General features: G+C 43.3%; 1 long non-coding RNA gene across 1 annotated transcript in view; it reads right to left on the bottom strand.

The window, feature by feature from the left end:
• Positions 1 to 2,253: 2,253 nt before the first annotated feature.
• The window catches only part of LOC117870329, a 28,369-nt gene continuing 15,830 nt past the window's right edge, over positions 2,254 to 14,792 (bottom strand). The window contains exons 3-4 of the long non-coding RNA XR_004643954.1: positions 11,053 to 11,073; positions 2,254 to 2,274 (exon numbers count right to left, since the gene is read on the bottom strand). This is a non-coding gene — a long non-coding RNA (uncharacterized LOC117870329). The remainder of the gene's footprint in view (positions 2,275 to 11,052; positions 11,074 to 14,792) is intronic.

Below are 14,792 nucleotides of genomic sequence, written 5' to 3' on the forward strand. Positions count from 1 at the left end.
GATGACTAGCGGAGGTAGTGGGGGACAGCGTGATGGGTGGGGATCTGGAGGAGGCAGTGGGGGGTAGGTGCAATGTGGGGAACCAAGAGAGGCAGCGGTGGCCAGAGCGCCAAAATAGAAGTTTGCCCAGGGCACCATTTTCCCTATTGTGGGCAACATGGGCGAACAGAATGTTGCTGGGGGTGCCTTGGCAGTGACCAGGAAGTTTACAGTGGTTGTGGTGGTGAGGGACGGAGTTGCCATTGTTCGCCCCTCCCCCCTCACTCTCTGCAGTTACCAGTGGCCTATGCAGAGAACTAGTGTCTCCTGTTGACTTAATTGGGAGCTGGGTGTGCTCAACAACTCTGAAAATCAGGCCCATGCTCTTCGAAGGTGGAGGTGCAAAATCAATGGCAAGTATTACAAAAAATGGGATCCCCAGGCAATAAGAGACATTTGTCGGCTGAAAGATCAGGGAAGGAGAACACTAAGGACAAAAATAATATGCTTTCCATTAGAGAGGTTTTATCATTTTTTTTCATTTTGTTTATTTATAACTTTATTCATTTCATTTAATTTGTTTGTGTGAAACCACGAGACAATCCCATTTTTCCTGCAATTTTTCTGAAAAAGAAAATCAATATCTAAGCATTCACCATAGGGGCGAATCTCTCCATTATATAAGCAAAAATGTCTCCTATGAATACCAGTTGAGAGGCATACAGTGTCAGTTGGAACAGAATTGTCAGAAAAGGGTATTGGGGGCTGCTTTTTAGATAAGAATGAGTCAGTTACATGTAGGGCTTGGGATGGCAGGAGAGTGAGGAGGTGGCCGGTGAGCAGTTGAACAGCTTCTGATTGGTCCCATAGTGTTTGCTTCTGAGGCTCACAGCCTCCAATATAGTTATCATTTCCCTAGGGACAGGCGCTGGATAAGCTTGCTGCTTGGCTCTTGCTGCCGCTTGCTAAACTTTACCTTTCTCACTAATCATGTATTCTGCTCACTAATGAAAAAGGATCTTTCTCTCTCTTGCTGTTTTCTATACCTTACCTGTCTCACTAACAAAAAAGGATCTTTCTCTTTCTTGCTGCTGTTTTCTATGCTGTACCTCTTTCACACAGCCATGTGTCACTGAACACAGATGCTCTAGCTAATTTTTAAATCTCCTGTTTTCTGCCATGTGCTTTCTCCTAACCTAATAATTCTTTTTTTACCTTGATATTTTTTCTCTTCTATTTCAAAATAACTCTTATTTTTCTTAAAAGCCTTTTAAGTTTTAACAAAAAAGGATTTTTCTCTTTTAGTATTTCAAAATAACTTTTTTAAATGCTCCTTTTTTATTTAATAACTCTTTTCACTCTTTTAAACTTTTTATCTCTCGCCTTACTAAACCTAACCAAAAATCTTTCTTTTTTTTAAACTCCTTTTCTTTAAGTTCTCTCACAAAACCCAGCCAAACGTGTCAAAACACAAGCGCACAACATTCCCCCATCCAGAAATTTAAAAAAATATATATATTTTTCAAAATGGCCAACAGTGCCAAACCTGTACATGACTGAAAATGGAAACCGAGGGTGGGACATAAACCCTAAATGGGGTGTGGAAACCTGTTAAAGAATGGAAGCATGGAAATATTGAATGTGCATAGTATACAGTGATTCTGAAAATCATTCCTTCAATTTTAGACTAGAGAGAAAATAAATACAANCAGGGTCAGTGGAGTGAGAGGGAGCTCTAGCCTGACTGGCTGACAGACTGAAACCCTGATATGGGGCAGAGAAGGTGCTAGGGCTACGGGGAAGTGGCCCAGGGAAATGGACGGCAGGGGTAGATGGGAGATGCAGCATGTGGCTGCCGCGTAGAGGTCCTTGGGTCGGGACCCGGAGTAGTGGACCAGCCTGGGTCTCCCCACCTCCCTTTCCTCCACTTGCCATGGAGGGGAGTGGCCAGTATCGACTGTAGCTTGTTACTGTGGAAAGTGTCTAGACGTAAGACTGTTATTTGCCAATGAGGCAAATGGAAGGACTGAGGACTGTTGGTCCCCGTGAAGAGGGGGTTGGAGAACGGAATGGGGCACATCTGGAGGGCTGTGTCCTGAAGATGACGCCACAATCCTTGAGGCGATGCGGGTCTGGAGCAGAAGTGATGGCAGCAATACACCACCAGAGGAGGGCGCCCTGTGGAAGGACTGAGCTAATTCCCAGAGTGACCAGCAGGAGGCACCGCAGTGGTGAGTCCCACACTGTTACATTCACAAACCAATATTAACTTACTTATTGTTTCCTGGAGATCACCTGTGGGAGAAGAACAAATGTTAGAATCAAAGCAGCCATGTTTCAAAATTCAAGTGAACGTTACTAACACCACTTTTCTGTGGAGCATGAATATGGTTACTGTTACTGAGCAGTTAAAAATGAGCAGTGAGAACTTCAAAGCCTAAATTTAACTTGATGTAATTAACCCTGAAGCACTATGGAATCCAACATTAAGGCAAGTGTTTGAAGCATGACACAGTACAAAGTATACCAATAACCTCACCTGAGCTAGAAGATAGATAGATATAATATCTTAATAATGGAAAGATATTATGGAAAACAGATGCTATCTAGATTTTTATACTGCATTCCTTGTCATATTATCTCTTAGATGAGAAAGGAGAGGACTAAAACAGAGATGGGGGAGAAATATCATGGCACATATGTAGAAAGATTAAAGGAGAAAAATGAAGAAAACCTTGGAATGTGAGAACAAAGTAAAAATATTGTTTTGTAGAAAAAATTAATAGTAAAACCAAGTAAAACAAAAAGGTCAATTCAGAATTGCAGGTAACCTCCCTTTAATTGTACATCTAGGACTTAAAATTTCAATAGTGGCCACTTATTTTCCATGTGTAATTAGACACCTCCTGTGTCCAGAGATCCTATACCTCATGTTGATTTAATTTGGAGTCAGGAGCTCCGCCAGTTTTTCTGCCGCCCTAGGCGGTGGAAGATCCCGCCCCGAAATGCTGCCTTCCCACAGAGGCGGTGGAAGGTCCTGCTGCCGAAATACCACCGCGGTCACTGCCCCCCAAATTGTAGCGCCCTAGGCGACCTAGGTGGTCGCCTAATGGGTTGCGCTAGCCCTGTTTGGAGTTGTGGGTTCTCAGCAGCTTTGTAAATCAGACCCACGCTCTGTGAAGTTTCAGACTCAAAATCAATGGTACCTATAAAAACAAACATGATCCCTGGTCAGTAAAAGACATTTCTGAGCTGAGGGAGGAGGAAGGAAAAAGACAAAGTTCAAGAAATATTTGTTTCTCTTATAGAGGTTTTCTCTTATGTTTTAATTTTAATTATTTATTTCATTTGTGTGAAACCACCAGACAATCCCATCAATACTAGACATTTTTCCCTGACAGGTTTCTGAGAAAGAAGATGAATATTTAAGCATTCCCATAGGGGCCAAACTCTCCCTTGGATAAGCACAAATGGCTCCTATGGAAATTAGTGGAGATACAAGCAAGGGTATTTTAATAGAATTGTTCTTTTCTTCAAAAATGGACACAATATGTAAATACTATTCTCAGCTAAGGATTTTCCTGCAGACACTCAAAATCCATCTATAACCAGGGCCATTCAGACTCTCCATGAGGATTATAGTCCATGTTCCTGCCTGGTACCCCTGTGGGTATTCAGAAGTGAGTGGGATGGGGTGATCCCAAGTATTTCTCCATGCCAGCCAATGAAGCCAGGTGGGCAGGAATTTGAGAAGTACCTGAACTCCCTGCATGGATGGCAAAGATGCTGCTCCAGCATGAATTCCTCAGGAGAGATGAAGGATTTTCAATACCTCATTACTTAAAAAAAATATGGCCCTTTGTGTTTTATGCCTACATTTTCCAATATGATACATAGTTGAAATCTTAGCATTAACTATGAAAATCAAGAGAGAAAACTTATAGGACACTCAGTGTTGGGAACATTTCTTATAGGTTTTGTCAATACTCCAGAAGGCATTGAATAAAATATCACTCTTCAGATACACTGAAAAGTTTCATTTCTTTACAGTCAGGATTTGTTCTTCCCTGGTGTCACAGTCTGCAGCATAAAGAAAGAAACACAGCTGTTTTAAGTATCAGAGGGGTAGCTGTGTTAGTCTGAATCTGTAAAAAGCAACAGAGGGTTCTGTGGCACCTTTGAGACTAACAGAAGTACTGGGAGCATAAGCTTTCGTGGGTAAGAACCTCACTTCTTCAGATGCAAGTAATGGAAATCTCCAGAGGCAGGTATATATCAGTGTGGAGATAACGAGGTTAGTTCAATCAGGGAGGGTGAGGTGCTCTGCTAGCAGTTGAGGTGTGAACACCAAGGGAGGAGAAACTGTTTCTGTAGTTGGATAGCCATTCACAGTCTTTGTTTAATCCTGATCTGATGGTGTCAAATTTGCAAATGAACTGGAGCTCAGCAGTTTCTCTTTGGAGTCTGGTCCTGAAGTTTTTTTGCTGTAAGATGGCAACCTTTACATCTGCTATTGTGTGGCCAGGGAGGTTGAAGTGTTCTCCTACAGGTTTTTGTATATTGCCATTCCTGATATCTGACTTGTGTCCATTTTAGCTGTTTTAGCATAACCAATATTTACTTTTCAAAACCAGAGGAACTAATAATATAGTTCAGTGTCCTAGGTCCTAGAGAACTCAAGAAAGAAAGGTTTATTTGTCTTCTCTTCTTACCTTTCTAATTTATGAGATTGCAGACTGGACAGAAAATACCTTGGCATTTAATATCTGTCTTTTCTATCTATCCTTTCTCTCACTCTTTCCTGTCTTTCTCAGAAAGAGGCTGAGTTTGTTTGTAGAAAATACAAAATGGAGATAAATTATTTTATGTAATCCCCTCCCTAGGTGGGGATATATTCTTAGGGACCCCTGCCTTATGAAGGACCATGAATCTTGTGTCCTGCATGCACAACCCTAGCTCTGATGACAGACAGCCTGACATGGTGATAACAGCTAACTCAGGGGTTGGCAACCTGCAGCGTGCATGCCAAAGGCGGCACAAGAGCTGATTTTTAGTGGCACTCTGCTGCCCGCCGGGATCCCGGCTGCCAGCCCCGCTCAGCCCGCTGCCTGCCTGGATGAATGGAACACCAGGCCAACAGTGGGCTGAGCAGGGCCGGCGGCCGGGACCCCACCTGGCAGGGGCCAGCAGAGGAAACCCCAGACCGGCAGCAGGTTGAGAGGCTCAGCTTGCTGCCGGCCTAGTGTCCCGGCCGCCAGCCCCACTCAGCCCACTGCCAGAAGGATGGACGGAAACCCTGTAATTTACTGTAATTTAAGGTTTTGCGTGCCAGGGGCTGGCGGACGGAACCCCATACCGGCAGCAGGCTGAGCCACTCAGTCCGCTGCCAGTCTGCAGTTCTATCCGCCAGCACCTGACAGCCAGGGTCCCGGCTGCCGGCCCCACACAGCCCACTGCCAGTCTGAGATTCTGGCCGCCGGCCCCTGTCATGCGAAACCTTAAATTACAGTAAATAAATGAAGACTTAGCACACCATTTCTCAAAGGTTGCCAATCCCTGAGATAACTGCTTGCACCAGGCATTCCAGTGATGTTTTCCTTTGTTGATATAGTTCAGATAGCAATGGGTCTCAATCACAAAATATGGATCCCAATCTCAAAGCCCCAAAACTTCAGGTAGGGGAAGGAAGAAGGAGGCTCAGATCTGAGGTTTTAGTGTGGGAAATAGTAGAGAAAGAGGATGGCAAATAAATTCAGAGTCAGTTTCATGTTTCAAATCTTATGGCTGTCTCTGGTGCAGCTTAGTCCTGTGTCATTAACTGAGATACACTGGAGGGAACTATGGCCAACCATCTGTGACTTACACTCTTAAACAGATGGTTATACAGTCACTGCTTCAGAACCATTTCTGGAAATGAAATTAACTCACCATTTATCATATAGTCTGTAACCTACTGTTTTAATAGAAGTATGAGAAAAAGTGGTGTGTGAGATACTCCCATAGCACCTTAATATCATGGGTTCACTCAACCTGTGTAACTTCAGACAGTGGAAGAGCAGACAGATGGTGCTTTTATGTCTGACTGATGACTTTCATCTAGCAATGAATAAAATATCATTGCTGCATTTTTTAAAATCTATCATCAGCATTTGATATGTAAGAGGGCTGTTGCCCACCCCTGAAACATAGTGGTTTGTTTGGTTGGCCCTTTCCCAACACCAAAAGAAAGGGGAAGGGCTCAAGTGAAATCAGGATCCTGAGACTGACAGTCTACAGGGCCAATGGGGAGAGTCCAATGCTTCAGGTCAGCCCGATTGACAGGGCAGGCCAACTACTACAGCTAAGCTTAGTAAGTGGCTGGGGAAGGTGCAGGGAGATGTTGCCAGGGACAAGGTCTTTCAGGCTGGATCCAGAGGGGCGGAATGTGAGCCCAACAGGGGGGCTGATAGTGGGGTGAATGGTCCTGCCACCAAATTCCTGAAGATGTGACCACCACTAGAAGTGTCTGACCCACGGTGTCACCTTAGCACAACCAGGGCCTGGGAAGGAGTCCTAGAGCTACTTCTCCATGTGGGCACCAATGACACTGCCAAGAATGACCTTGAATGGGTCACTGCAGACTATGTGGCTCTGGGAAGAAGGATAAAGGAGTTTGAGTCACAAGTCGTGTTCTTGTCCTTCCTCCCTGTTGAAGAAAGAAGGCCCAGGTTGGGACCATCGAATTGTGGAAGTAAATGTGTGGTTGCACAGGTGGTGTCAGAGAGAGGGCTTTGGATCCTTCGACCATGGTATGCTGTTCCATGAAGAAGGATTGCTAGGAAGAGATGGGATCCACCTAATGAAGAGAGGGAAGAGCATCTTCGCAGGCAGGCTTTAAACTTTTGAGGAGGACTTTAAACTAGGTTTGCCAGGGAATGGAGACTTAAGCCCTGAGGTAAGTGGGAAAGTGGGATACTGGGAGGAAACACAAGGAGAAGGGTGCAACAGGGGAGACCTCATGATTCATACCAAGAAAGTAGGGTGTCTAGTTATCTTAGGTGCCTGTACACAAATGTAAGAAGCCTGGGAAAGAAGCAGGAAGAATTGGAACAATCAAGAAACTATGATGTGATTGGAATACAGAGACTTGGTGGGGTAACTCACATTACTGGAGCACTGTCATGAATGGGTATAAACTGTTCAGGAAGGACAGGCAGGGAAGAAAAGGTGGAGGAGTTGCATTGTATGTAAGAGAGCAGTATGATTGCTCAGAGGTCCAGTATGAAACTGGAGACAAGCCTGTTGAAAGTCTTTGGGTTAAGTTTAGAGGTGAGAGCAACAAGGGTGATGTTGTGGTGGGTGTCTGCTACAGACCACCAGACCAGGAGGATGAGGTGGATGAGGCTTTCTTTGGACAACTAACAGACATTTCCAGATGACAGGCCCTAGTTCTCATGGGGCACTTCAATCACCCTAACATCTGCTGGAAGAGCAATACAGCAGTGCATAGACAATCCAGGAAGTTTTTGGAGAGTCTTGACAACTTTCTGGTGCAAGTGCTGGAGGAACCAACAAGTGACCACGCTCCTCTTAACCTGCTGCTCACAAACAGGGAAGAATTGGTAGGGGAAGTAGAAGTGGGTGGCAACCTGGGCAGCAGTGACCATGAGATGGTCAAGTTCAGGATCCTGACAAAAGGAAGAAAGGAGAGCAGCAGAATATGGACCCTGGACTTCAGAAAAGCAGATGTTGGCTCCCTCAGGGAACTGATGGGCAGGATCCCCTGGGAGGCTAATATGATGGAGAAAGGAGTCCAGGAGAGCTGACTGTATTTTAAAGAAGCCTTATTGAGGGTGCAGGAACACACCATCCCAATGTGCAGAAAGAATAGCGACTATGATAAGCGACCAGCTTAGCTTAACGGAGAAAGCTTCAGTGAGCTTAAACACAAAAAGGAAGCTTACAAGAAGTGGAACCTTGGACAGATGACTGGGGGGAAGTATAAAAAACATTGCTCGAGTGTGCAGGGGTGTAATCAAGAAGGCCAAAGCACAACTGGAGTTGCAGCTAGCAAGGGATGTGCAGAGTTATGTTACAGCTAGCAGCTCTGTGTTCTTGGGGAACCAGGGCGCAGTATCCAGCCTGTCTGACTCAGCAAAGACCTCCCTGCCCTCCCCAGCTTCTGCTTGAACCAAAACTGATCAGAAGAAAGACTTACAAAAAGCAATGAAAAGGCAGTGGGAGACACACCTAAACACCTGGGATAAGGATGAAAGGATTAAGGAAACTCCCCTAGCCTCATTCCCATTGAAGATGGGACAAGACGGCATCTCCATTAGCATACAGAATGGAGAACAGAGATTCCAAGGCAAGAACCGCACGGAACTCTGGGATCAAATAAGCAGGGAAGTACTTCATGATGGGGTATCTCTGGTCCAGATGTTAATGAACCCACGCCTGCACACCCCAGCTCAATAATTATCATACAAATTCAAGTAATAAATCCTTTATTGGTATCCAAAATAGTGAAGCTCCTTAAATGCATTGTGAGGTCCCTCCAAGAAACACCACCCAAAACCAGGAATGATAAGCTCCCATGGTCTAGCCTGAACAAAACAACTTTTGTATTCTCCTTTGTTTACACATAAACAAATGTAGTGTTCTCCCTTGAACCATTGTTTTTTCTCTACAAAAAATCCTACCCATGCTCAAGTAAGTATTCTGATGCCTGGATCCAAACTCTGCATAAGTTCCATTGGGACTTCATCTTCTCCTGACTGATCATGTTGGGGGCTCTGCCTGTCTCTAGCACTTCAGACCCTCAGCTACCACAACCACCTACGACCCCCAATTGATTCAAACTTCATGAAGAGGTGAGAACCCATCTCTCTCTCTCTCTCTCTCTCTCTCTCTCTCTCTCAGTATAGTCTTCTGACCCTGACTTGTGTGATTAGTTATAGTTTTCTAAACTATGCTGAGTCCAGGGGCATATGAGGGTGGTAGCTTGAAAGTGCTGTTCGACCCAACCTGCTCAGGCATACTCTATTCCGGTGCAGTGCATGTGGCATATGAGGGTGAGAGCTTGGAGGTGCTGCTCAACCCAGCCTGTTGAGTCCAACGCCATATGAGGGTGATGGCTTGGAAGTGCTGCTCGACCCAGCCTACTGAGTCCAGGGACATATAAAGGGTCAGCTTGGGAGTGCTGATTAACCTGGTCCTCTCAGCTGTGCTCTGTTAATGTGTGTGTGTGTGTGTGTTTGTCTCATTCTGGGGCTGGAAGAACCCATCTAGGTCCTGCAGGATAGCTCCATTGGGAGGGAACTTGCAGCAGGGAGAAGTAGAGCTCCTTTTGAGAACACAAGTGACACAAGCAGTACATTGATAGAAGTACAGAATTCCCCCCACCCCAGAAGAGTAACCCTAATAAATGAGAATACCCCAAAGCAATGGGCAAAGCTGGTAACAGTAACAAGGAGGGTTTCTACAGGTATATTAGCAACAAGAAGGAGGTCAGGGAAAGTGTGGGACCCTTACAGAATGGGGGAGGCAACCTACTGACAGCTGAAGGAAAAGCTGAAATACTCAATGCTTTTTTTGCCTCGATCTTCACAGACAAGGTCAGATCCAAGACTGCTGCACTGGTAGCACAGTATGGGGAGCAGGTGAGCAGCCCTCAGTGGTGAAAGAACAGATTAAGGACTATTTAGAAAAACTAGACATGCACAAGTCCATGTGGCTGGATGCAATGCATCCAAGGGTGCTGACAGAGTTGGCATATGTGATTGCCGAGCCATTGGACATGAACTTGGAAAACTTATGATGATCAGAGGTGGTTTCGGATGATTGGAAAAAAGGCAAATATAGTGTCCATCTATATATAGTTAGCCTCACCTCAGTCCCTGGAAAAATCATGGAACACGTCGTCAGGGAACCCATTTTGAAGCACTTGGAGGAGAGGAAGGTGATGAGGAACAATCAACATGGATTCACCAAGGGCAAGTCATGCCTGACCAACCTGATTGCCTTCTATGAGATACCTGGCTCTGTGGATGTGGGGAAAGCGGTGGAAGTGATATACTCTGACTGACCGAAGCAGGGAGTGGATGATGGGAGATGGATCACTTGATGGTCTGTTCTGTTCATTCCCTCTGAAGTACCTGGCACTGGCCACTGTCAGAGACAGGATACTGGGCTAGATGGACCATTGGTCTAACCCAGTATGGCTGTTCTTATGTTATTATGTGTTATCAAACACACACAAGCACACAAACACAAGACACTGCTTCCTTCTCTTTCCCAGTGTTTGACACCTTATGGTCTTTCAGAAACTCTAGCGGTTTTAGCTTCCCTAACTTGTACAAGTATAGGGAACATTGCTAAAATGAGAATTACTTTTTAAATGCACCCACTGTAATGACAGGAGGGGAATAGTTCAGTATGGAAATTTCTATTTTTGACAATTTAAGTGTGAGTGAAACTGATGAAAAATCAGCACAGACTTATCACTGCCCTCCCTGAAAATCTATGAAAAGGAAAGCAAATACTGAAACATACACATTTTTATTCTGGAAAACTAAATAAATTAAGGGTGAAATCCTGTTGTTCTTACTCATGTTAGAACTGCTAAAAAAAGTTTTTAAACATATTTTTTCTGCTTTTTCACTGAAAATATATTTTTTTTTAGGAAAATAACATTTTGGGGGGCTTTTGTTGTTTTTGTCGGGAAATTTTAAACCAAAATGAAGATGTTCATTGAGATTGGAATTGAATGTTTTATTTTAATTATTTTTTTTTTTTTTGGAGGGGAAAAAGTCCTTGACTTTTCAACCAGCTCATGTGGTAAGGTGAGTATAAATGGCACAAAACACTCAGCACTGTGATGTGTGGGAAATCAGTGGGATTTCCCAGGAGGAGAACACAGCATCTCAGGAGATGGAGTCTTAAAATGTATCTTCCTTGTGTAGTAGTTTGTGACTTTGTCAGACACATTGTAACAAAAGATAAAGACTGAAAACATTTCTCAAGTAACAGCAACATCAATATGCCTCTGATTGTAGAGCTCTTCTCAGCTTTTAAGACGCAATAGACACTTACCATGTTCCTCCAGGAGTAGTCCTGCAAAAATCAACAAATCTTTATTCAGACTAAATCATCTAGAGATGTTACAAAATACTCTGATAATGGATTAAATGAAAATACAAAATCAGGTCTAACACCATCTGGAATTGACCAAATTAGTTGAGGACAATTAAATACAATAAAAATTAGAGGGAGATTTTCAAAGGCACAAAGTTCAGTGCCTCAATCCCATTGAAAGAAATCGGAAGTTGGGTGCCTATCTCCTACTTATGCCCTTTAAAATATCACCTTTACTATTTCATGGTATATTTAAGTTTGTACACAAACAAAATCAAGATTTAAATCTGTGCCTCACATAATAAAAAATAACTCAGCCTCTTAAATTTGTGTAGTAATTTGAATAACCCTGATGAGTGTGAAATTTATTACTTCAGCCTGCACCAATGCCAAGAAGGGCAAAAGATTAAAAGAGTATAAACTCGCTTATACCCCCACCTATTCCAGGGCTGCTGGTTCAGGGCTGATGAAAGTTAGAGCAGCATTGAGGGTTGCTCTAAGTTGCACTTTGACTTTAACAGCTGCTATGTATGGCTGCACTATATGAGAATAGCCAGATTATAGGAATGCCCCAACTATGGCCCCATCTGCCCTGAAGCAACGTAACCTCTGTGCTAGAGACTGCTGAAGGGGTCTTAGAGCCAGCTACCCCACATTGTATCTGTCACACAGACCCCCTAAATCAATGTATTCCTTTACAGTTCTTTGTACCAGGTGGCTGCACTGCAACTATGACATTTCTCAGGGACAGTTACTGAATCTAGCCCAAGAGTTGAGGCTTTCGGTGCTGAGGAGGGGCAGTGGTAAAAGGCCTCTTGTGCTGATCCTCCACACACATGATAGGGTCTGGAGAAATTATGTCCCTAAGTAGGCAGATTTTATACAGGGAACCTACCCAAGGATTATGTGTGGATCAGATGCTGTTATTATGTATGGGGTTAGGAGGTGGATTGAGAGTTCAGAGAGTTACCCTTCACATATCAGTGCAGAGTTTTGAATTAGAGTTAGGTGGAAAATATTTTTCCCATTCCTGGAATATTTTCAAGAGTTTGACATTTTTCCCACTTCAATGGGGACAAAATCTTGAAAATATTTACATAACAAAAAGCCAAAAACAAACCAAAATATTTAGCTCAGGTCAACTGAAATATTTTGTTTCAATAATTTTGAAATGTTTCATGTGCGCCAGCCCCCTAATAATTTTTGTTGCCCTCTGCTGAACTATTTCCAATTTTTCCACATCCTTCTTGTAGTGTGGGGCCCAAAACTGGACACAGTACTCCAGATGAGGCCTCACCAATGCTGAATAGAGAAGAATGATCACGTCCCTTGATCTGCTGGCAATGCCCCTACTTATACAGCCCAAAATGCCGTTAGCCTTCTTGGCAACAAGGGCACACTGTTGACTCATATCCAGCCTCTCGTCCACTGTAACCCCTAGGTCCTTTTCTGCAGAACTGCTGCCTAGCCACTTGGTCCCTAGTTTGTAGCAGTGCATGGGATTCTTCCATCCTAAGTGCAGGACTCTGCACTTGAACTTGTTGAACCTCATCAGATTTCTTTTGGCCCAATCCTCTAATTTGTCTAGGTTCCTCTGTATCCTATCCCTACCCTCCAGCATATCTACTATTCCTCCCAGTTTAGCGTCATCTGCAATGATGTCTACTATGCCATATTATGTTTAAGTTTGTGCACAAATAAAATCAGGATTTAAATCTGTGCCTCATTCACAAACATGACTCAGGCTCTTAAGTTTATGTAGTACTTTGAATTGCCCTGAAGAGCATGACTTTGGCTGAATTAGCTAAAGGCAATTAAATACAATAAACATTTAGGGACATTTTCAAAGGCACAGAGGGAAGGTAGATGCCCAACTCCCACTAAAAGGTATTGGTAGTTGGGTACCTAATTCCTACTTGATCATTTTAAACTATCACCCTATGTCATGTTATGTTTGTCTGTACACAAACAAAATCAGGTTTTAATACTGCTTCACTCACAAATGGTGAAGGTTTTTTTGTAGATTTAAAAGTAGCCATCCTTCAACAAAAAAACTTCAAAAACAGACTTCAAAGAGAAACTGCAGAGCTACAATTCATTTGCAAACTTAACACCATTAATTTGGGCTGGAATAGGGACTGGCTGGCTCACTACAAAAGCAATTTTCCCTCTCTTGGCATTGATACCCCCTCATCAATTATTGGGAGTGGACCACATCCACCCTTACTGAATTGGCCTCGTCAACACTGGTTCTCCACTTGTAAGGTAACTCCCTTCTCTTCATATGCCAGTATATCTATGCCCATATCTGTAATTTTCACTCCATACATCTGAAGAAGTGGGATTTTTTTACCCACGATAGTTTATGCCCAAATAAATCTGTTATTCTTTAACATGCCACCGGACTCCTCGATATTCCTTTACAGTTTGTTGTACCGGTTGGCTGCATTGCAACTATGACATTTCGTATTGAATGTAGCCCAAGAGTGGAGGCTTCCGGTGCTGAGGAGGGACAGTGGCAAAATGCTTCTTGTGCTGTCTCTTCATACTCATAATATGATCTGAGGAAATTTGGTAACTAACTAGACAGTCTTTATATAGGGAACCTACTCAAGAGTTATGTGTGGATGTGTTATTATGCAAGGGTTTAAGATGTGGCTAGAACGTTCAAAGAGTTAGCCTTCACATATCAATCCAGGACTTTGAATGAGAGTTGGGTGGAAAATAGATTTTCCATCCCTGGAATACTTTCAAGAGTTTGTCTTTTCCCCACCTCAAATGGGGATTAAAAGTCAAAATCTCAAAAATATTCACAAACCAAAAAGTCAAAATCTTGAAAATGTCAGAATGTTGTGACAACTTTGAAACTGTTTTTCAACTTTTTTTCAAGCCTGGAGAGTCATTGAATACAAACCTGTTTCATGAACAGTTTCAGTTTCAACAAATTGGCATCTTTCTATGAAAAAAATGATTTGTACAAAATTCCCAGCCAGCTCTACTTTGAATGTCTTTGTCAACTGATGAACTCCACTTTGTTTTGTGAAGGCCATTTATGATTGTATTAATTTTGGGTTAGAGTATCTCTTCTGTATCAGAGATTTAACACATAGTGGACACACTATATCTGGAAAGCTGTGACAGAGCAAGCAGTAACCATCAGGGTTGAAGGGCTTTATCCCAGTGGGACAATGGTTCTGCTGGAAGCAAGCCCGGTGACTTTAAATTACTCTGCTTATAAGGGGTGGAGCCTGGAAAGTCCCTGGAGGAAGTGCAGAGGCAGAAAAAGATGTCAGAGGCTGTTTTAAAAGATGAATGGTGTCTAAGCCCAGGGGCTTTTTTGTAGTCAGGAACAGAACACCTAGCTGAAGAGAGTGGAGGCAGGAAGTATGTGGACTCCCTTAGGGATGCTGCCCAAACCCAGGACTCCCAGGGTAGTGAGGACTGTTCTGAGGATTGAATTTCAGGTGTTTGTTATTTTTCAAAAGTGTGTAACTCTAAGGCCTCCTTTAAGAGTAAAGTCAACTGTGGTTAAGAAATTCTCTTTGCCTATACCTGTGGTTCTTCTTTGCTCTCAGGTTCTCCCCAAAGAGGTTGAAAAACAAGCCCAGAAGCTAGGTCCACAAAGGGATTTAGGTGCCTAACTGCCCCTTTAGATACCTCAGTTCAAGATTTGTATCCTCAAAACCTCTACTCAGTTG

The sequence above is a fragment of the Trachemys scripta genome, unplaced genomic scaffold, assembly GCF_013100865.1.
Source record: "Trachemys scripta elegans isolate TJP31775 unplaced genomic scaffold, CAS_Tse_1.0 scaffold_26, whole genome shotgun sequence".
In the NCBI taxonomy this organism is placed as follows: Eukaryota; Metazoa; Chordata; order Testudines; family Emydidae; genus Trachemys; species Trachemys scripta.